Here is a 20,856-nt window from a genome sequence, read left to right as displayed (position 1 = left end):
GGAGGGAGAGACTGTCTCGCCTGCCCTTTCTTCTTCCTCTCCTTAGCCTTCCTTGTCACTGTTGTGCTCTTACCAAATTTCAGTAATTTCACCTCCACACCTACTTTCAGATTCCTTTGTGAGGCCTTCTAATCTTCTCTAATGCTTCATTATCACTGGTGTCATTTCCCCCTAAACTTTCCATCAGTTTATTTATTGCTAATATAAATTACTAATTAGTTCAAACATATTAAAAAGCACAGATAATAATCTACAAGACAACTGGTTTGTCCTTTTCATCAAAAAACGTAACACATTCTGTTATTTGTATAAAACCTCAAAATATTTTTAAGAAATAAAACCATACAGAGACAGCCAATCCTCTCCCCTCCCCGAGGTTAGAAGACAACATGACTTGGCATGGCTCCTATATATCATATAATCCCATGTAATCACGACCACATGTAGTGTTCTTTTGCGTATCTGAAAATTTTAAATAAATAGAATAATACTATATGTATTCATTTGCAGTTTGTTGGTTTCCATTCAACACTGTTATTTAGAATTTTGTCCATGTTGATACACAAAGTCTGGGTAGTCTATTTTAACTGTCATAAGTAGATCAGAGTATAAATCTATAGCCTTACTCATGGGGAATTAATGTGTTTCCCTCCTTTTCTTTGTATCAAAACATTTACTTGACAAAATATGTACACCTAGTTCAGAAGTGCTGAGAGGGAATTCATAGCCTGAAATACTTATATTAGAAAACAGGAAAAGTCTCAAATCGATAATCTTAAGATCTAATTCAAGAAACTAAAAAGAGCTAAATATACACAAAGAAATATATACAAAGAAAGTAGAAGGAAGGAAATACCCAAGAAAGAAATCCCCAGGCCCACATGGTTTCACTGGAAATTTCCACTAAAACAGTTAAGGAGAAATTTATGGCAATTTTATATAACCTCTTCCAAAAGTTAGAACAAGTGGAAACACTTTCTAACTCATTTGATGAGGCCAGTTATCCTGATACTGAAACTAGCAAAGACTATACGAAAAATGAGAACTACATTTTTCTCACAAACACTTATAGGCAAAAGTCTTCAACAAAATATTAGTAAAGTGAATCTAGCAACATATAAAAAATTATATACATGGCCACGTGGAATATATACCAGACACTCAAGGGTGGGTCAGCATTAGAGAGTCAGTCAATCAATACTATCCATCATACCATGAAGCCAAAGAAGAAAAATCTCATGAACATATAAATTGTCCCAGAAAAGACATTTGACAAAATACAACACACACTCATGAAGAGACATGGACTATCGACTTGATAAAGAACATCCATAAAAATCCTATAGCTACATCATAATTAGTGGTAAAAACTCAGTGCTTTACCCTTTAGATCAGAATAAGGCAAGTTCTTGCAACTCTTATTGAATATAGCACTGGACATTCTAACCAGTACAATAAGATAAGAAAAAGAAATAAAAAGGATATAAATTGGAAAGAAGAAATAAAACTATCCGATTTGCAGATAACATGATGGTCTACATAGACAATCCCAAGAAATCTACCAAAAAAATCCTCCTAGATCTAATAAGGCAGCTCAGTAGGTGGCAGAATACAGATTGACACATAAAAATTACTCACAGTTCTACATATTCCACAATACACGTGGAAACTGAAGTTAAAACACAATGTCATTTAGAAATGCCCCAAAGAAAATAAAACACTTATGTACACTGTAAAAAAAACTTCAGATTCAGAATGTGTGCACTGAAAATTATAAAACATTTGATGAAAGAAGTTAAAGAAGACCTAATTACCCATAGAGAGAAAACCTGTGATCATGGATTAGAAAACTCAACACAGTAAAACTGTTAATTCTCCCTAAACTCATCTATACGTTTGGAGAAATTCCTATCAAAATTCCAGCAAGGTTTTTGTATCCATAAATGAGCTATTCTAAAATTCATATGGAAAGGCCCAGAACCTACAATAGCTAACGTAATTTTTATAAAGGAGGATAAAGTGGGAGGAAGTCACTCCACCTGATTAAAGTTGACTATGCAACGACAATAATCGAGAGAGTGTGCTGTTGGCAGAGAGACAGACATAGAGACTAATGGAACAGAATAGAGAACCCAGAAATAGACCCACAGCAATAAGTGGAAATGATTTTTAACAAAGGTACAAAAGCAATTTAATGGAAGAAGGATCATCTTTTCAACAAACAGTCCCGGAGCCACTGAACATTCATTGGCAAAACCCAAACCAAACCAAAACAAATAAGCCTCAACCTAAACCTCACACCTCATGTAAAAATTAACTCAAAATGGTAAAGAGACTTAAGTGTAAGATGTGAAACTATAAAATTTGTAGGGAACCTCAGGCTAGGTGAAGACTTAAGACTTCACACCAAAAATCAAAATCCGAAAAAGGTAAAATTAATAAACTTGAATTCAGCAAACTCTAAAACTTTCTGCAAAAGACTCTGTGAAGAGAGTGAAAAAACAAGATAAACTGGTAGAAAATAGTCACAGAGGGGTAAGGCCAGTATCTAGAAAATATAAAGAATTATGAAAACTCAGTTGTTAAAACCAAACAATCCAATTAAAAAGCGGGTAAAAGACATGAACAGACTTTTCACTAAGGAGGATACACAGATGGCCATAAGTACATAAAAAGGTCTTGATGTCATTAGCCATCAGGGCAATGCAAATTAAATTATCAGGAGATACCACTATACACTTATTAGAACAGCTAAAATTAAAAAGAAAAAAACAGTGGCAATACCAAATGCCGCCCAGGCTGGGAAGGTCCTGAATCACTCACACACCATCGGTGGGAATGCAAAATGGTGTAGCCATTCTGGAGAAGAGTTAGCAGTTTCTTACAGAATTAGACATGTGCTAACCATATGACTCAGCAATTGCACTCCTGGGCATTTATCCCAGAGAAATGAAAACTATGCTCACACAAAAACCTGTATATGAATGTTCACAGCAGCTCTGTTTGCAATAATCAAAACCTGGAAAGAATCCAAGCACCCTTCCCGGGTGAACGGTTGAACACACCATGGTTCATTCAGATGGGCGAACACCACTGAGTAATTAAAAAGAAACACCTATGGACATGCTTGCCAACCTGGATGGGTCTCAAGGGAATTGTGTTTAGCGGAAAAATTCCGTCTCGAAAGGTTGCATAGTGTATGATTCCATTTATAGAGCATTCTTTATAGAAAATGGGAACCATACTGTGGTTGCCAGCCTTAGGGAGGGGGAAGGAGGAAGTCAGCTTGGCTATAAAGGGTAGCATTAAGGATCTTGTGATGAAACTGTCCTGTCCTCTGATGTGTTGGTGGTCACATGGTTCTACACGGGTCATAAAATTACACAGAACTAAGCACGCGTGCACAACACGCACGCACACACACACACAGAGCAGTCTATAAAGCGAGTACATGTAAACTGGTGGACTCTGAAATCTGAACGAAGTTAATGGGTTGTATCAATGTTCAATTTCTAGTTGTGGCATTGTACTATGGTTTTTAAGATATTATTGTTGGGGGAAACTGGTGAAGGGAATTGCATGTGAATCTACAATGATCTCAAAACAGAGTTTTACTATATTGCTTCAGTGAATATCCACTGTGTGTGTCTTATGCACACAGACCAGGTTTTCCCTAGAGGAGACACCTAGAAGTGGAATTGTTAGATCTTAGGATACACCCATCTTCAGGTTTTCTAGATCATTCTCTAACTTCCTAATTATATTCTACTTGAACTCATGTGAGGTCTAATTTTTCTGCACTTTCTCTAATATTTGGTATAGTCACAATTTAAATTTTTCCAGTACAGTAAAGTTAAAAAAACCTTTTTGACATCTTAGTTTTGAATTCCCTGAATTCCAGAGGGTTAAAGTCCTTTTCGTATTTTATCAGTGCATCTGGGTTTTCTCTTCAGTCTCATATTTTACTCTTGAGTGGCTTGTTTCAAATTACCACATTTTAGAACTGTTTCTGTAGTCTAGATCCTGGCCTCACATAGGTCTGTGTCTCCTCATCTTTTAGACATCCACCTATTTTTCACAATGGTGACTCCGACCAATGCAGTGCTGTTCACAGAGTCCAGAACAAAAGAACATTCAGAATGACATTTTTGCGCTTTAATGGCTATTGAGTCTGAGACATTGCTAATAGCTTGGGAACATGCTTTCATGGTTGTCACTGGCACTGCGGGAGATGTTGCCGTGGAAGGCAGCTTCAGCCGGCCGGAGAGATCAGCTGCCCTTCTGGCTGGCCTGTCCCACAGACGTCCCACAAACCTGGCCAGCCCACCTCTGCATAAGCAATTCCTTGCCATGAGTAATATGTATCTCCACCTGCTTCTGTTTCTCTGGATGAAGCCTGCCCACTACAGGTTTTGACAGAGATTTAAAATCTCCTCTGGAGACTATTCCAGCGGCTCGCCTGGCATTTCTGCTCAGCTGGCATCAGGGCCTGTGGGGTGAGCACTCTTCCCTTACACAGCTCCAGCACTTCCTTCGGGGGTTCCAATGGGCCAATAGAAGTGTCTTACTACTTAATGGCCACTTATTTAAAATTATCCCAAGAGTAATTAGAGGCCAGGCACGGTGGCTCATGCCTGTAATCCTAGCACTTTGGGAGGCCGATGTGTGCGAATCACTTGAAATCAGGAGTTTGAGACCAGCTTGGCAAACATGGTGAGGCCCCATCTCTACTAAAACAAAAACAAAAACAAACAAACAAAAAACCCAAAAATGAGCCAGGCATGGTGGTGTGCCTCTGTAGTCCCAGGTACTGGGGAGGCTGAGGCAGGAGAATCTCTTGGACCCAGGAGGTGGAGGTTGCAGTGAACCGAGATTGCACCACTGCACTCCAGCCTGGGCGACAGAGCAAGACTTTATCAAAAAAAAAAAAAAAAAAAAGACAAGGAGTAATTAGAATATTTTTTCTCTTTTATTGACAACTAAGAAAGCTAAGGAGAGGATGATGAACAAAGACGGATGCCAGTGGCCTTATGGTCAAATCATTCTTGAAGGGAAACGTGTGTGGGACATCTCTGGGTACACTCACTCATTATTAGGGGTGGAATTTTAAAAGGAGGACCCAGGAACACCTTTGCAAGCCATCCTTTTCACCACGGCGGTGCAGAGCAGCAGTTAGGCACTGGTGCAGACTCCCTGGACTGAATCCTGCCCTCTTCTCATGTGCCCTTAGAATAACTTAACCTCTCTGAGCCTTGTTTCCTCATCAGTAAAAAATGAAAATATGAATAGGATGGCGACATCCAATGAGAGCATCCTAGGGCCGTCCCAACTGTTATCCGAGGTGACAAACCGCTCTCAAAAGAGAGTCTGGCAATGTGCAAGTGGTGGATAAACACTCCCTGGGGACAGAAAAGGCACAGAGGAAACTGCTAATCTTAAGCATGTCATATTTTTAAAGAACTTGGAGGAGGATTAAAAGTCAAACAAAATAACTTACAATTAACATTGACAAATTCAGGCAGAAATAGAAACACCACACGAAAGTGCGGTCTTTTTTTTTTTTTTTTTTCCAGCGTTTGGGGGCTAACTTTAATCAGTGCACACAGCTAGGACCGCCACTGACCAAACTCAAACCCCATGTCTCAAATCATGGAGGAACCGTGAGCTACCAGGTGTAAAACAAGCGACGCATCTTACGCTTTCTTATCTCTGGGCAGAATTGTGATACTTTTGGAGGATTTTCAAAGAAGATTGAACAAAATAGCTTTGTTTAACCCGGAGTTAGCAGAAGTGGTTGTTTCAGAACAGTTAACTCCCTGGGAGTTACTCCAGCATTTACAACAATTTTTAACTGGGTTCTTTCCCCTCAGATTTCACAGAAAACAAAACAAAGCCCTAAAAAACAAAAGACACACACACGCACATATACACACACACCCCTCTGCTGCGGTGCCCTTTCCCCTACAAAACCCTAAAAAACAAAAGACACACACACACACACACACACACACACACACACACACCCTCTGCCGCGGTGCCCTTTCCCCTGGCCTTCTCTACTGAAAGGCAGGTGGGTTCCTGGCTCTCGGCCGTATCCACAGCCCCAGCCCAAACGCTAAGGAGGTGTCCATCACTGGAGGTGGCCGCCAGGGAGCTCCGGGCAGGACCTTGCTCAATCCATATGGTTCCCTGACTTGAGGGTGACCGTCCTTAACCCGTCCCCCGGAGCTTCGCCAGATAAAATGTCCAAAAAACACATTGGATGTTCCCTGACGTTTCCTTCCTCTGAAAAACTCTTTCCAGGCGGGACGTTCTGTGGTCAGACCAGGCAGCGGCCTCGCCGGAACGAAGTCCACGCCCCTCCCAACCCAGCACCCAGCGAGCCTACGCGCCCCTCACCCAGGCGCAGAGAAACCGAGCACTTGTTGATTCTCATGTTGTTGCAATTGGAAAACGGAACAAGGAACCAGAACGCGCCTGTTTCCAGCCAGAGTCGCACTGGGGTCCCCAAAGACGCTTGAATCTTTTCCCAAGCCCCACTCCACCTCCCAAAACGGGGGGCTCTGGTGGACGCGAAAGGACACAAGGCGCTGCCCCCGGCACCGTGGAAAATACAGTGTGGCGGCAAATGACCGCAGGTCACACACGCCGGCCTCGGGGGCCACCGAAACCGGACGCACCCGGCCCAGGACAGGCAGTGGGGCCCGGGAGGCGGCTGCAGGGAAGACCCGGGCGGGCCGGCGGGCGGCTGCAGGCGGCGCACGTGGGCTCAGGTGGGCGCAGCGACCGGCCGGGCGGAGGAGCCCGAGACAGGCCCTGCGAAGGCGGAAGCCCGTACCCGGGCTCTCGCGGCCGCCCTTGGAGCTCAGAGGGAGACTGCGCTTCGCCCTGGGGGCAGGGTCGGGGGCGCGATCGCGCGCGGGGCCCCCGGGGTGTGATTAGCAGGCGCCGCGAGTCGGGAGGACCCTCCAGCCCGCCCTGGCCGCCAGCGCCCTCTCCGCACCCGCCCAGAGTGGCCGCTTTTGACCGCCGTCCCCTCCCACCCTAGACTCTTCCCCTCAGCCCCACAGCCCGAGGCCGAGCGGTGGCAGCGACCCTGGGACCGCCGGGCCTGGCTGGAGACCACCCCTGGGCAACTGTCAGGGTCCGGCCCCGGCGCTGTAAACCCGCGTCTACACCCGCGCCCACCCCCTCGCAGTGGGGATCGGGGCCGGCGAGGTGGGTTCGGGTCAGGGAGGACGCCGGCTGCCACCTGCCCGGCCACCTGCGCCGCTGCCCAGGTTCCCCCTGCGCGTCCCCAGCCAAGAGAGGGACCCTGAGTCCGGGCTTCGGGACAGCTCCTGTCCCAGATCTTGCGTCCCAGGCTCCCGCGGGGCTTGGGTCCGGGATCCCGCCCAGGTCTCCGCGGTCCCCACTCGGAGGGGCACAGAGACAAAGGCGGCAGAGCCGCCCGCCCGTCCCTGAGGGTCACCCACCGGCGCTGCGCTCGCTGCTCCGAGGCCGAGGGGCGCCGCGGGGTCCAAGGCCCTGCTCCCCCTGCTCGGCCCGGGCGGGCTCGTCTCGGCTTCAAGCGCCGACGCGCGGGGTCCCCGGGCAGCCTGCGCCGCCTTCCGGGGTCGGGAGACCGGGGCCGCCGGGGCTGGAGGCTGCTTCTCTCTGGCGCGCGGCGGCGGTGACTGACGGCGGCGGCTCGGAGGGACGGGCGCGCACCCCGCTCCCCGGCCCCGCCTCCCCGGGCTTCCTGCGAGCCAGGTAAACACAGGCCGATCCCGCCCGGCCCGCCCCACCCCACCTGGACGCTGCCGCCGGAGCCGCCCCGGGAGCTCGGAGGACCCGGGGCCCGCTCTGCCCACGCGGAACTCGGGGGGCGCACGGGGCCCACGCGCAGGGTCAGACCTCAGAGGGGCGGCCTGGAGCCTCGCCCGCTGCCGAACTGGGCTCCCAACTGCGGCCCGTCGACCCTTCCCGCGTGGCTTGGCCTGCGAACCCACCCCGACCCCGACCCCGACCCCGACCTCGACCTCGCGGGAGGAGTGCCAGGCCGCATCTCCCCGCGTCCTCAGGGCCTGGAAACCCCAGAAACTGCCGACGCACTTGGCGCGGCCCTGGCTCTGCAGGAGGAGTCAGCCCGGCCTGGAGGCGAAAGGAGCCTGGCAGGTCCTCCCGGGGCGCGCCCTCCCTCCCCTGGAGCCCAGGCCAGGCCCATGTCCGGCCGGCAGGTGCCCCGCTGGGAGCTGGGGGCTGGGAGCTGGGGGCGCACCTTCTCCTGCAGGACGGGCGCTGGAAGCGCGCGCGGAAAAGACAGGAAAACACGCGCAGGTGCGAGGAAGCAGCCTGGTCCCGCAGCCCGGAGACATCGTAGTCTTCGTCGCTCTCTTGTTAAAAAGAAAAAGCCTGCTGTTTAGCCGTGACTCACCTGCACGCAGATTTAGTGGTCAGAGATCTTTCCCTGGATTCTCGGCCTCCTAAAGGTGATAGAGGAGGAGGCTGGGGGAGGCCCTGAATGAGGCCCCGCGTTCCTCCTGACCTACACCCCCAGTCAGGGATCTGGATCTGGAGCTTCCGGAGGCAGCCTGGGACCCACACAGTTTGTTAGGAAGTGAGGGAGAGGGGTGAGCCCTATCCCGGCCCTCGCTGGGAGGCGGGACACCGACTTCAGCGTGGGGTCGGGGTTGCGGCCTAAAACCAGCCTCTCCCAGAGGCCGGGAGGATTTAGCAACTGTGTTCAAATGCTGGCAACTGGAAGAGAAATAGTTCCACAACGACCCAAAAGCATTCAGTCTGGTGGTTTCCTCAGGAGAGATTTTCAAGTGGAGAGGTTAGGAAGGTTCTGGGACTTTCAGGCTGAAGGTGAGGAGGGAAAAGGGTGCCAAAGATAGTGTGTTTCTCCAATTTTTCTGCCCCCCAACCTCACTTTAAGTCAAGGATGAGCGGAGTGGGTGTGGGAGGTTGGACAGCTGCCCTAGGAGCACGGGTGGTGACAACGAACCCGGGTGCACCCAGGTCCCAGCTGAAGTCACTCAAAGCTCAGACTGGGGAAGCTGGAACACTGGGTCCCGTTTTAGATACCTGTTTTAGCATCAGAAACAGCTTTTCCTCCCCAAAACATCTCTTGGCTTTATCTCAGTGACTCCACAGGGCGGGGCCACCTTCCTGCCTGCAGATGTCCCTGTATGCTGGGCTCCAGAGCGTCCCTCAGGCCACAGTGACAGCAGCAGCACGTGGCCTTCTGTTTGGTGCTCCTGCTGCTGGTGTTTCAGTGGTTTCCTGAAACACTGCATATGCCAACAGTCAGCCCTGCAAATGTCAGGCTCCACAAGTTCCAGTTAAAAGTCTTTTTACAGTATTTATAAAATTGCACTGTGCATATTTTGTTGGGATGGAGTGTCCATGCAGGTGGGCAGCCAGGCAGTTTTAAACATTCATGGATTCTTCAAAGAAAACATATAGATAATACTATTTAACAAAACAGTGGATTCACATTTGGATCAATTGGTCCTGTCTTGGGGGTTTTCATGCCCTCCTGGTTAGAAAAAGGACCCCAGGTTGAGGACAGTGGATGGAAGAAACAGGCCGGCATTTCACTGCTGAGAGACAAACTTTCACATGAAGATGTCCATGTAGCCCTCGGCAAAGTGACAGAGATTCACTGTGCTGAATAAAATTGAAAGGCATCTTTTGACAAGTAACCCATCAAAGCCTCATTGTGTCTTTGACATTTCTAAGAAAGTCACATTGCAGTTACCCCCATCTTTCACAAGGTACCAGAGAGCAGAAAGTTAGATCTATCCGGCATCTCATATGGCAGCAAATAGCAAAATGTTTTGTGCATGAAATAAACTCAATAAATTTTTTGTTAAGTTGAATTAAACTCCAAATTACCCAAGCTAAAGGAAGTAAATGAATCTAAATAGTTTCCGACAGAACTCAGACTGCACGAACTTTGAGTTTTCTTTAGTTTCTTCATCAACAGATTTGTCTTTGTTATGATGTTTTGCTTAGGAAAGGACTGAACTTTTTTTTTTTTTTTTTTTTTTTTCCAGATGGAGTCTCATTCTGTGGCCCAGGCTGGAGTGCAATGGCGCAATGTCGGCTCACTGCAACCTCCGCCTCCCAGGTTCAAGCGATTCTCATGCCTCAGCCTCCCGAGTAGCTGGGATTATAGGCAACTGCTACCACGCCCAGCTAATTTTTGTATTTTTAATAGAGATGGGGTTTCACCATGTTGGCCAGGCTGTTTTGGAACTGCTGACCTCAGATGGTCCACCTGCCTCGGCATCCCAAAGTGCTGGGATTACAGGCCTGAGCCACCACACCCAGCCAGGACTGAACGTGATTTTCAGACCTGGTCTACACCTCTCTGAGCCTCATTCCCTTCATCGGTAGTGTGGAGGTAATAGTCATCCTCACATCAGGGCTGAACGCTGTCTTTCTGCAGCTCAGGCATCGGTGGATACCCAGGTATTGAGGTCTCCCTCATTCACCCAGGGGTTGATCACAGTTGTTTCCAAACAAGTTGTACTTCAGAGGAATTCTGTGCTGGCTATTGAGACTGAGACGTTACTTCTGTTCACTCTGTTGCAATATATATTCACAACCTAGCCAGGGGGGCTTTCTTCCCACTTGAGGGTGTATTAGTCAGCTCAGCTGCCATAACAAAATACCACAGACTGGGTGGCTTAAAAACAGATATTATTCCAGCTCTGGAGTCTGGAAGTCCAAGATGAAGGTGCTGGCAGACTTGGCGTTGGGCGAGGGCTTGCTTCTTGGTTCGTAAACGGCACCTTCTTTCTGTGTCTCGGGTGGTGGAGGGAGAGAAAGAGGAAGGGGAGGAGCCTGAGCTCTGGCCTCTTTTTCTTACAAAGACACTAATCTCATTATGAGACCACCCTCACGGATTCAATCTAAGCTGAATTATCTTCCAAAGACCCCATGTCCAAATACCATTCCATGGGGTTTGTGGCTTTGACATATGAATTTTGTGGGGACAGACATGCAGTCCTTAATGGAGGGTTAGATTAAGACATAGGGGGAAAAAAAAAGGAACGAATACTCAGCTTCCAAACCAGTCAACAGAATTCCCTGCCGGGAGTGGTGAAACGAGTGCCAGCCTCCCCAGGAGGTGGGAAGGAGCTGGGCTGGCAGGAGTAGAGTGAGGGACAGGAGAGCCTTAGCCAGGCTCCAGCAGCTGGGAAGGAGCTGGGCCGGCAGGAATAGAGTGAGGGATAGGAGAGCGTTAGCTGGGTCTGCGGGATGGGTGGGGGTTGTGTACGTGCTAGACTGTGTGCTACGTTTGATGCTCTTGTAACAAGGCGATTAAATGTGACATCTTTTTTTTTTTTTTTTTTTTTTTTTTTTGAGATGGAGTCTCGCTCTGTCGCCCAGGCTGGAGTGCAGTGGCGCAATCTTGGCTCACTGCAAGCTCCGCCTCCCGGGTTCACGCCATTCTCCGGCCTCAGCCTCCCGAGTAGCTGGGACTACAGGCGCCCGCCACTGCGCCCGGCTAATTTTTTTCTATTTTTAGGAGAGACGGGGTTTCACCATGGTCTCGATCTCCTGACCTTGTGATCCGCCCGCCTCGGCCTTCCAAAGTGCTGGGATTACAGGCGTGAGCCACCGCGCCCGGCCTAAATGTGACATCTTAACAACCAGCCCCAGGAAGCAGCCTGAGAGGATGGGAGAGTTGACGGGAAGTCCAGAGTATGCACAGTGGGAATGTGCATGGGAGCCATGGCAGACCTCAGAAGGAGGCTCTGAAGATGGAACAGCCCTCTTGCAGGAGTGGGGTCAGAAGCCAGCTCTGAGGGAGGGAGACAGGCCCTAGAGGGGCTCAGAGGCAGGACGAGTGGGCACCAGGCAGGCTTGGCCCTGGCTTCGGCGACCTCCCATTTCTGACCCAGACCTGCCTCTATGGTGCTCCTAATGCCACGTTCTTCCCGCACGAGGCTTCGTTTCTCTGGAGTTTGTCCTCAAAGATGGAAAAACTGTTTCTACAGAGAAAGTTCACTGTTATGGGTTGAAGTGTGTCCCGGAAGAGAGAACTCAAAGTCCTGAGCACCCAGTACCTGGGAAAGTGACTGTGCTTGGAAATAGCCTTTGCTGGTGTAATCAGGCAGAGACGAGGTCCTTGGGGGACTCCGGTGGGTGGCTGTGTCCTGTAAGCAGAGGGGACACTCAGAGGGAAGATGCCATGTGGAGACAGAGGCAGAGGTGAGAGTTGTACATCCCGGAGCTGAGGGACGCTGAGGGCAGCAGAAGCTGGGAGAGGCACGGAGGGACCCTCCCCTAGAGCCCCTGGCAGGAGCACAGGCCTGGCCACACCTGGATTTCGCACTCCTGGCCTCCCGACTGAGAGGCTACATTTCTGTTGTGAAGCCTCCCAGATGGTGACTTTCTGTTTCAGCAGGGCCAGACAACAAGAGCCAATCCCTCCGGGGGAAAAACAGGCGTCCGCGCGTTCACTCTACAAAGCCTTTAAAGTGGAAGTCAAGCAACTCGGCCACAAAAGACACGAGGTGTGGGAGGAAGGCGAGCAGAGGAGACTCAGGAGGACCACAGGGCAAGGCCACGGGAGCCATTGTGGGGAGTGAGGTCAGGGGTCAGAAGTCAGGGTCTCTGCTTGTTCCCATCCATGGCCCCAACCATCCAAACCTCCTCTCTGAAGCTGTGCCCAGACAGCCCAGGGCAACACCCGGCCTCCTCGTCCCACCTGCAGGCTCCTAGCACCCTCCAGGTTCACAAACCCCGGGGGACAGTATCAGGCCACCCCACAGGAGAGACCCACCCCTGCTGCCTGTGCCTGGTTCTTCCTCCCCCAGCTAAGACCCCAAAACCACCCTGTCCAGGTGTCACCTGCTGCTTCCTTCCCAGAAGACCTCAGCCTGAGTCTTGTCATTTAGTGCCTTGCGAATGTGTGCTACACTCCTGACATACGCCTGGCACTGGGCCTTGGGGGCCCAGGAGCTGCTCACAGAGACGTTTGGGCCAGCGGTCATGTTAAGGCCAGTTGCAAAGGGTGGCAACAATAGCAGTTTGCGAGGACCTGGAAAACTCAGAGGGTGACCCACGAGCCCTGCCCGGAAGTCAGGAAGGCCCTGAGGGCATCTTTCGAGGTGTCCTGGGGGAGATGCCAGGTGGAGAGGGGCAGGAGGGGCATTGAAGGTGTGCCAGGTGGAAGCACCAGCCAGCAAGGTCTCGGAAGCATGAGGTGCTGAGGAATCATGGGGATTTCTGGAGCACAAAATGTGTGACTGAACATCAGAGAACATCAGAGACCAAACGGGAGTTTGGAGACATCAGCTGGGGCCAGGCCCTTTTGGAGCTGGCTCCTGCCAAGGAGCTTCAGGGCTGCCCTGGAGGAAGGAGAGGTTTGAGACCAAGAAGGGCGCTAATCAGAGGACGTGGGCTGGTGAGCATGTGGACGGCTCTGGGGAGAGCAGAGAAGGGGGGCGGGGGAGATTCCGGCAGAAAAAGCTCTAGGGAAACCCATAGTCATTAGTGAGACCCGGGGTGCTTCTCTTGTTCCCTGCACTGTTTGAGGAGCCTGGTGCATGAGCCGTGAAGTCCTTACGGCGAGCAGCCTTCAGAGGAGCTCATGGATTCTCCACGCTGCGCAGGGTAGTGACTCCCTGAGGGTGTCAACTACACTGTGAGCTCCTCAAGGACAGGCATGGGACCGTCGCTTAGGTACTTCAAGCACTCAGAAGAGTGCCTGGCACACAGGAGGCCCTCGGTAAATATTTGCTGGATTTGTTGCAAGAAAGGGCTAGAGTACGGCGTGGGCAGCAGGCAGTCTGGCTGCACACCAGACTCCGAATCAAAAAAAAAAAAAAGGTTAGGAGACCGAGCTCCTCCTGTTGGTCTCTCCCGGCCATATATTTATGTCTCTTCTTGGATAAAGCATTTCATATTTCTGCGACTTCATTTCTTCATAGCTTAAGTGAAATGGGATTAGGTGATTATTTGACAGCAAATATCATAAGCCTTGAGGACACACTAATATTTTCAAGTTTTATAATCAGGAATTATGGGAGAATGACTTAGTATTTAAAGCTTTTGGCTAAATTGTACAAGATAAACTCAGTAGTTTTTACTGACGTGAACTCGCTTTTTGGCTTTGTGCTGTAGTATCTATTGAAATATCCAATACTAATTGAAAGATGCCAGCATGGTGTTCAGTTATTTTGGATATCTTTATTATTACTGTTTCTGGGATTGAACATTTATATGTAACCGTTCTTATGGCAACCAAAAACAAAAATTTCAGAAATTCATCTCGGTTAGGAAAATAAATTTGCTTCTCTATTTGCAGAAGGATGTGTGCCATAGGTTATTAAAATAAATGCAAATTAACATACAGCCTCATTGAGCATGGATTATATGATATAACCAGTAATTTTAGCTTTTTTTTTTTTTTTTTTTTTTGAGATGAGGTCTTGCTCTTTCTCCCAGGCAGGAGTGCAGTGACGTGATCTCGGCTCACTGCAACCTCCACCTCCTGGGCTTAAGTGATTCTCTTGCCTCAGCCTCCTGAGTAGCCGGGACTACAGGCGTGTGCTACCATGCCTGGCTAATTTTTGTACTTTTTTTTTTTTTAGTAAAGATGGGGTTTCATCATGTTGTCCAGGTTGGTCTCAAACTCCTGACCTCAAGTGACCCACTCGCCTTCGCTTCCCAAAATGCTGGGATTACAGGCATGAACCACTGCACCCGGCCGTTTTTAACTTGATGGTATCATAATGTGTGATCAGGTTTATATGGAGAAAAGCAGTCTACACTACTCCAGTTTTTTTTTAATGTTAAATTTCTCTATGACACTACATTCTAGGTCTGACACTGCAGTTCACCAAGGAGCCATGTCTCCCAGGCAGAATGGAGATCCATCTTTCCTGGCCCTGCCTCTCTGCCTTCTCTGAGCCAGTGTTCTAGTTGTCCCCAGGAATGATCTCCCTGACCATCCAGGGCTCAGGCCCTGAACCTAGGAATTGTCCCAGATGCTTTGCACCCCCATGTACCTAAGCTGTTGACACATCCTGTCCCTCTGTCCCCCAAACTTCCTTGTTCTCTGCATGTCCGTTCTTCACCTCGCCCAAGCTGCCCTGAGGCTCCCCAGGCTGCAGTGGCTGTTTCGGTCCACGCCATGGAGAGATGGGTTCGTTAGCCCTGCGTTGGTCACGCCACATCCCTCACTTGAAGTCCTGCAGTGTTTCCCATGTGATATGGTTTGGCTGTGTCCCCACCCAAATCTCACCTTGAATGTTAAAATCCCCATGTGTCAAGGCCAGGACGAGGTGGAGAGAATTGAATCACAGGCGGTTCCCCCACACTGTTCTCATGATAGTGAATAAGTCTCATGAGATCTGATGGTTTTATAAAGGGCAGTTCCCAAGCACAAGCTCTCTTGCCTGCCGTCATGTAAGACTTGCCTTTGCTTCTCCTTTGCCTTCTGCCATGACTGTGAGGCCTCCCCAGCCATGTGTAACTGTGAGTTCGTGAGTCCATTAAAGCTCTTTCCTTTATAACTTACCCAGTCTTGGGTATGTTTTTATTAGCAGCGTGAGAACAGACTAATATACCATGGCCTTTAGAATAAAATCCACCCACCTTCCCCTGCTTGGCTGTGCCCCTCAGAGCCCCCTCTAATACACCCTCTGTGTCTCATGTTTGCCTCCCGTGTTTCTGCCTCCCCTGTTTCTGCTGAGCTGTTTTCTCTTCTCCACGAGCCCCCCAACATCAGCCCATTTTTCTAGTCATTTGGGCCTCCACTTAGAAATCCCTTCCTCCTTCAAGGGGCATAGAGTTTCTCTTTTGTAAGGCAAAGAGGGTTCTGGGGGTGGAAGGAGGTGATGGCTGCAGGAAGATGTGAAATTGCTAATGCCACTGAGCTGTGCACCTAAACATGCTTATGATGATTGATTTTATAGCATGTGTATTTTACCACAATTAAAAAAAAAATCCTCTTCTAGTGAGACCTATCCTGGCCTCCTATTTGGAAGCAGCCATCTCATCAGTGTCTCACATCACTGTGTCGTCTCTGCACTGCACTGACAATATGACCTGGCACCTTCCTGCTTATTTACTGGCTATGCTGCACACTCTCAGCCTCCTGCATTGTTAGCACCTGAGCTCCACACAGGCAGGGGCCTCGCCCTTCCTGCTGACTTCTGCCTTGTCAATCCCTCTGGCAGGTAGGGCTTCAGTGCAGCACCCGAGTGATGGTCAGGCCCCACGTGACCCAGTCTGGCTCAGAGAAGCACAGTTTATCAGCTAAAAGGAATGCAAATGACTGTAAACCACTCTGATTACTCTCTGAGAGTACAGGAGAGAGGGAAGCATTTCTCTAATGCCCACAGACTCCACTAACCACCCTCTCCCTCTAGCTCTGCTGCTCTCATTAACACAGAGGATGGCGTCTCCCCAGAATGCTCTCCTCTTATGTTTAATTAAATCCTTTTCATTATTTTCTTTGCAGGAAATGGAAGACCAAAGTCAAAATAGTTGAGTAACACACGGCACTTACTATGTTGTAAGTGTTTTAGAGACTTCCACGATTTCATCCTCACAACATGATGCTCAGGGACATGGGGCCAGGTCCACAGCCCGAGAAGGTGAGTGTCCACTTGGAGACATGGAACCAGGTCCACAGCATGAGAGGGTGAGCATCCACTCAGGGACACGAGGCCAGGTCCACAGTGTGAGAGGGTGAACATCCACTCAGGGACACAGGGCCAGGTCCACAGCCCGAGAGGGTGAACGCCCACTCAAGGACATAGAACCAGGTCCACAGCCCGAGAGGGTGAGCGTCCACTCAGGCACATGGGGTCTTCCTCACATACATTTACTTTTCAAAATTACCAGAAATCTTGGCTGGGTGTGATGACTCATGCCTGTAATCCCAACACTTTGGGAGGTGGAGGCAGGCAGATCACCTGAGGTCAGGAGTTTGAAACCAGCTTGGGCATCATGGCGAAACCCCTGTCTTTACTAAAAATATACAAAAATCAGCCAGGCTTGGTGACAGGCACCTGCAGAACCAGCTATTCGGGAGGCCGAAGCAGGAGAATCACTTGAACCCAGGAGGCCAAGGTTGCAGTGAGCTGAGATTGTGCCACTGCACAATCTCCAGCCAACAGAGGACAACAGAGGGGGACATTGTCTCATTAAAATAAATAAATAAATAAATAAAGACCAGACATCCCTTTTGCCCCTCCCCCACAATGGCATTAAACTGAGTGCCACCCACATGAGGCCATCAGCTCCGAGCCCAGGATATCTGGTCAGGTGAAGCTCTCTGCATCTTCTGGGGTGTGGCTCTGGGTTTGGTGGTGGGATGGTGGAGGGAGCTACAGAGTAAGTATAAGTAGACTGCCATGGAGAGGAGGAGAGAGGAAAGCCATGGGCAACTCTGCGGTCCAGACAAGGACCCAGTGGCCATGCCCCTGACTCTGTGTCTGTCTGTGATATGGTTTGGCTGTGTCCCCACCCAAATCTCATCTTGCATTGTAATTCCCAGAATTCCCACATGTCACTGGAGAAACCCAGTGGGAGGTGACTGAATGATGGAGGTGGATCATTCATGTGCTGCTCTTGTGATAGTGAATGAGTCTCAGAAGATCTCATGGTTTTAAAAACAGGAGTTTCCCTGCACAACCTCCCTTCTCTTGTCTGCTGCCGTGTGAGATGTGCCTTTCACCTTCTGCCATGATTGTGAGGCCTCCCCAGCCATGTAAAACTGTAAGTCCAATACACCTTTTTCATTTGTAAATTGCCCAGTCTTGGGTATGTCTTTATCAGCAGTGTGAAAATGGGCTAATACACAGTAAATTGGTACCAGTAGACTGGGGTGCTGCTGAAGATACCTGAAAATGTGGAAGTGACTTTGGAACTGGGTAACAGGCAGAGGTCAGAACAGTTTGGAGGGCTCAAAAAAAGACAGAAAAATGTGGGAAAGTTTGGAATTCCCTAGAAACTTGTGGCATGGCTTTGACTAAAATGATAATGATACAGACAATGAAATCCAGGCTGAGGTGGTCTCAGATGGAGATGAGAAACTTGTTGGGAACTGAAGCAAAGGTGATTCTTGTTTTGTTTTAGCAAAGAGACTGGTGGCATTTTGCCTCTGCCTCAGAGATTTGTGGAACTTTGAACTTGAGAGAGGTGATTTAGGGTATCTGGTGGAAGAAATTTCTTTTTTTTTTTTTTTTTTTGAGACGGAGTCTTGCTCTGTCGCCCAGGCTGGAGTGCAGTGGCCCGATCTCAGCTCACTGCAAGCTCCGCCTCCTGGGTTCAGGCCATTCTCCCGCCTCAGCCTCCCGAGTAGCTGGGACCACAGGCGCCTGCCACCTCGCCCGGCTAATTTTTTGTATTTTTTAGTAGAGACGGGGTTTCACCGTGTTAGCCAGCATGGTCTCGATCTCCTGACCTCGTGATCCGCCCATCTCGGCCTCCCAAAGTGCTGGGATTACAGGCTTGAGCCACCGCGCCCGGCCCGATGGAAGAAATTTCTAAGCAGCAAAGCATTCAAGAGGTGACTTGGGTGCTGTTAAAGGTATCCATTTTTATAAGAGAAGTGGAGCACAAAGGTTTTGAAAATTTGTGGTCTGACAATGCAACAGAAAAGAAAATCCCATTTTCTGAGGAGAAATTTAAGCTGGCTGCAGAAATTTGCATAAGGAATGAGGAGCCAAATGTTAATCCCCAAGACAATAGGGAAAATGTCTCCAGGGCACATCAGAGGTCTTCACAGCAGCCCCTCCCATCACAGGCCCAGAGGTTTAGGAGGAAACAGTGATTGTATGGGCCAGGTCTAGGGTGCCTCTGCTGTGTGCAGTTTAGGGACTTGGTTCCCTGTGTTCCAGCCGCTCCAACTGTGACTAAAAGGGGCCAAGGTACAGCTCAGGCTGTTGCTTCAGAAGGTTGAAGCCCAAGCCTTGGCAGCTTCTATGTGGCATTGAGCCTGTGGGTGCATGGAAGTCAAGAATTGAGGTTTGGGAACCTCTGCTAGATTTCAGAAGATGTATGGAAACACCTGGATGCCCAGGCAGAAGTTTGCTGCAGGGATGGGGTCCTCATGGAGAATCTCTCCTAGGGCAGTGCAGAAGGGGAATGTGGTTTTGGAGTCCCCACCCAGAATTCCTACTGGGGCACCACCTAGTGGAGCTGTGAGAAGAGGGCCAGCATCCTCTAGACCCCAGAATGGTAGATCCTGACAGCTTACACCATGTGCCTGGAAAAGCCATAGACAGTCAGTGCCAGCCCTTGAAAGCAGCCAGGAGGGAGGCTGTACCCTGCGAAGCCACAGGGCGGTGCTGCCGAAGACCATGGGAACCTACCTCTGCATCAGAATGGTGTGGATGTGAGGCATGGAGTCAAAGCAGATCATTTGGAGCTTTAAGATTTGACTGCCCCACTGGATTTTAGACTTGTGTGGGGCCTGTAGCCCCTTTGTTTTGGCCAATTAGTCCCATTTGGAATGGCTGTATTTTCCCAATGCCTGTACACCCGTTGTATCTAGGAAGTAAGTAACTTGCTTTTGATTTTACAGGCTTATGGGCAGAAGGGACTTGCCTGGACTTGCCTGGTCTCAAATGAGACTTTGGACTATGGACTTTTGAGTTAATGATGAAATGAGTTAAGACTTTGGGGACTGTTGGAAAGGTATGATTTGTTTTGAAATGTGAGGACATGAGATTTGGGGGGAGCCAGGGATGGAATGATATGGTTTGGCTGTGTCCTCACCCAAATCTCCTCTTGAATTGCAACTTCCACACTTCCCACATGTTGTGGGAGGAACCCAGTGGGAGATGATTGAATTATGGGGGCAGGTCTTTCTTGCACTGTTCTTGTGATAGTGAATGAGTCTCATGATATCTGACAGCTTTAAAAATGGGAATTTCCCTGCACAAGCTCTCTTCTCTTGTCTGCCACCATGTGAGATGTGTCTTTCACCTTTCGCCATGATTGTGCGGTCTCCCCAGCCATGCAGAACTGTAAGTCCAATACACCTCTTTCTTTTATAAATTGCCCAGTCTTGGGTATGTCTTTATCAGCAGTGTGAAAACAGACTAATACACTCTGGAAAAGCCTTGGGGTGACGCCCCCAGGTGGCTCCACATTTTCTAGGGCTTTCTTGTGGGAGAGATATGGGTCCTCCTGCATGTTTGTCTTGGTGGCCCTTGGCTCAGTTTTAGTGCTTTTTTTTGGCAATGCAAGGCCTTGACATTTAGACTTCTGCTCTGTTTGTTTGGTTTCAGTTGTTTAGTAACCCAAACCAGAGATCTTATCTAGCTATCGCGTTTGAACCCAGAATTTGGAGGGAACCTCTGCATCCTGGCAACAAGCTTTCTCCCAGCTTCACTTTGTATTTAGTGGCTTCTGCCTCAGGTACATTCCAGTGTCCATTGGTGGGAGGAAAAGCCCTGGCTGCCCACCAGCTGAGCCTCTCCAGAAAGAATGACTTTCGAGGAAAGAAAGCCCGATGGGAGGTGCATGGGGTCAGCATGAGGATCTGACTTCTCCTGACCTCCATCCATGGTCCTGATAAATCCCCAGTTCCACCAGGCGTGGTGGCTCATGCCTATAATCCCAGCGCTCTGGGAGGCTGAGGCAGGCGGATCATGAGGTCAGGAGATCAAGACCATCCTGGCGAATACAGTGAAACCCCGTCTCTACTAAAAGTACAAAAAAATTAGCTGGGCGTGGTGGTGGGTGCCTGTAGTCCCAGCTACCCAGGAGGCTGAGGCAGGAGAATGGCATGAACCCGGGGGGCAGAGGTTGCAGTCAGCCAAGATTGCACCACTGCACTCCAGCCGGCGAGACAGAGCAAGACTCCGTCTCAAGAAAAAAAAAAATCCCCAC

At 49.4% G+C, this 20,856-nt stretch overlaps 1 protein-coding gene and 1 long non-coding RNA gene across 3 annotated transcripts in view; one reads left to right on the top strand and one right to left on the bottom strand.

The window, feature by feature from the left end:
* Nucleotides 1–7,678, bottom strand: part of MBP (myelin basic protein) — a 154,022-nt gene extending 146,344 nt beyond the window's left edge. For both annotated transcript variants that reach the window (XM_015122215.3, XM_015122218.3), the window contains exon 1: nucleotides 7,476–7,678. The gene's annotated coding sequence lies outside the window, so the exon portion shown is untranslated. The remainder of the gene's footprint in view (nucleotides 1–7,475) is intronic.
* A 332-nt stretch (nucleotides 7,679–8,010) lies between these two features.
* LOC106994562 (uncharacterized) overlaps nucleotides 8,011–20,856 on the top strand; it is a 45,854-nt gene continuing 33,008 nt past the window's right edge. Inside the window, exons 1-3 of the long non-coding RNA XR_013408319.1 lie at nucleotides 8,011–8,319; nucleotides 10,044–16,607; nucleotides 17,513–17,733. This is a non-coding gene — a long non-coding RNA (uncharacterized LOC106994562). The remainder of the gene's footprint in view (nucleotides 8,320–10,043; nucleotides 16,608–17,512; nucleotides 17,734–20,856) is intronic.

Source organism: Macaca mulatta, chromosome 18, assembly GCF_049350105.2.
Source record: "Macaca mulatta isolate MMU2019108-1 chromosome 18, T2T-MMU8v2.0, whole genome shotgun sequence".
Lineage (NCBI taxonomy): Eukaryota > Metazoa > Chordata > Mammalia > Primates > Cercopithecidae > Macaca > Macaca mulatta.
Note: the sequence above shows the minus strand (reverse complement) of the source record. Positions and strands in the feature narration are given on the sequence as shown.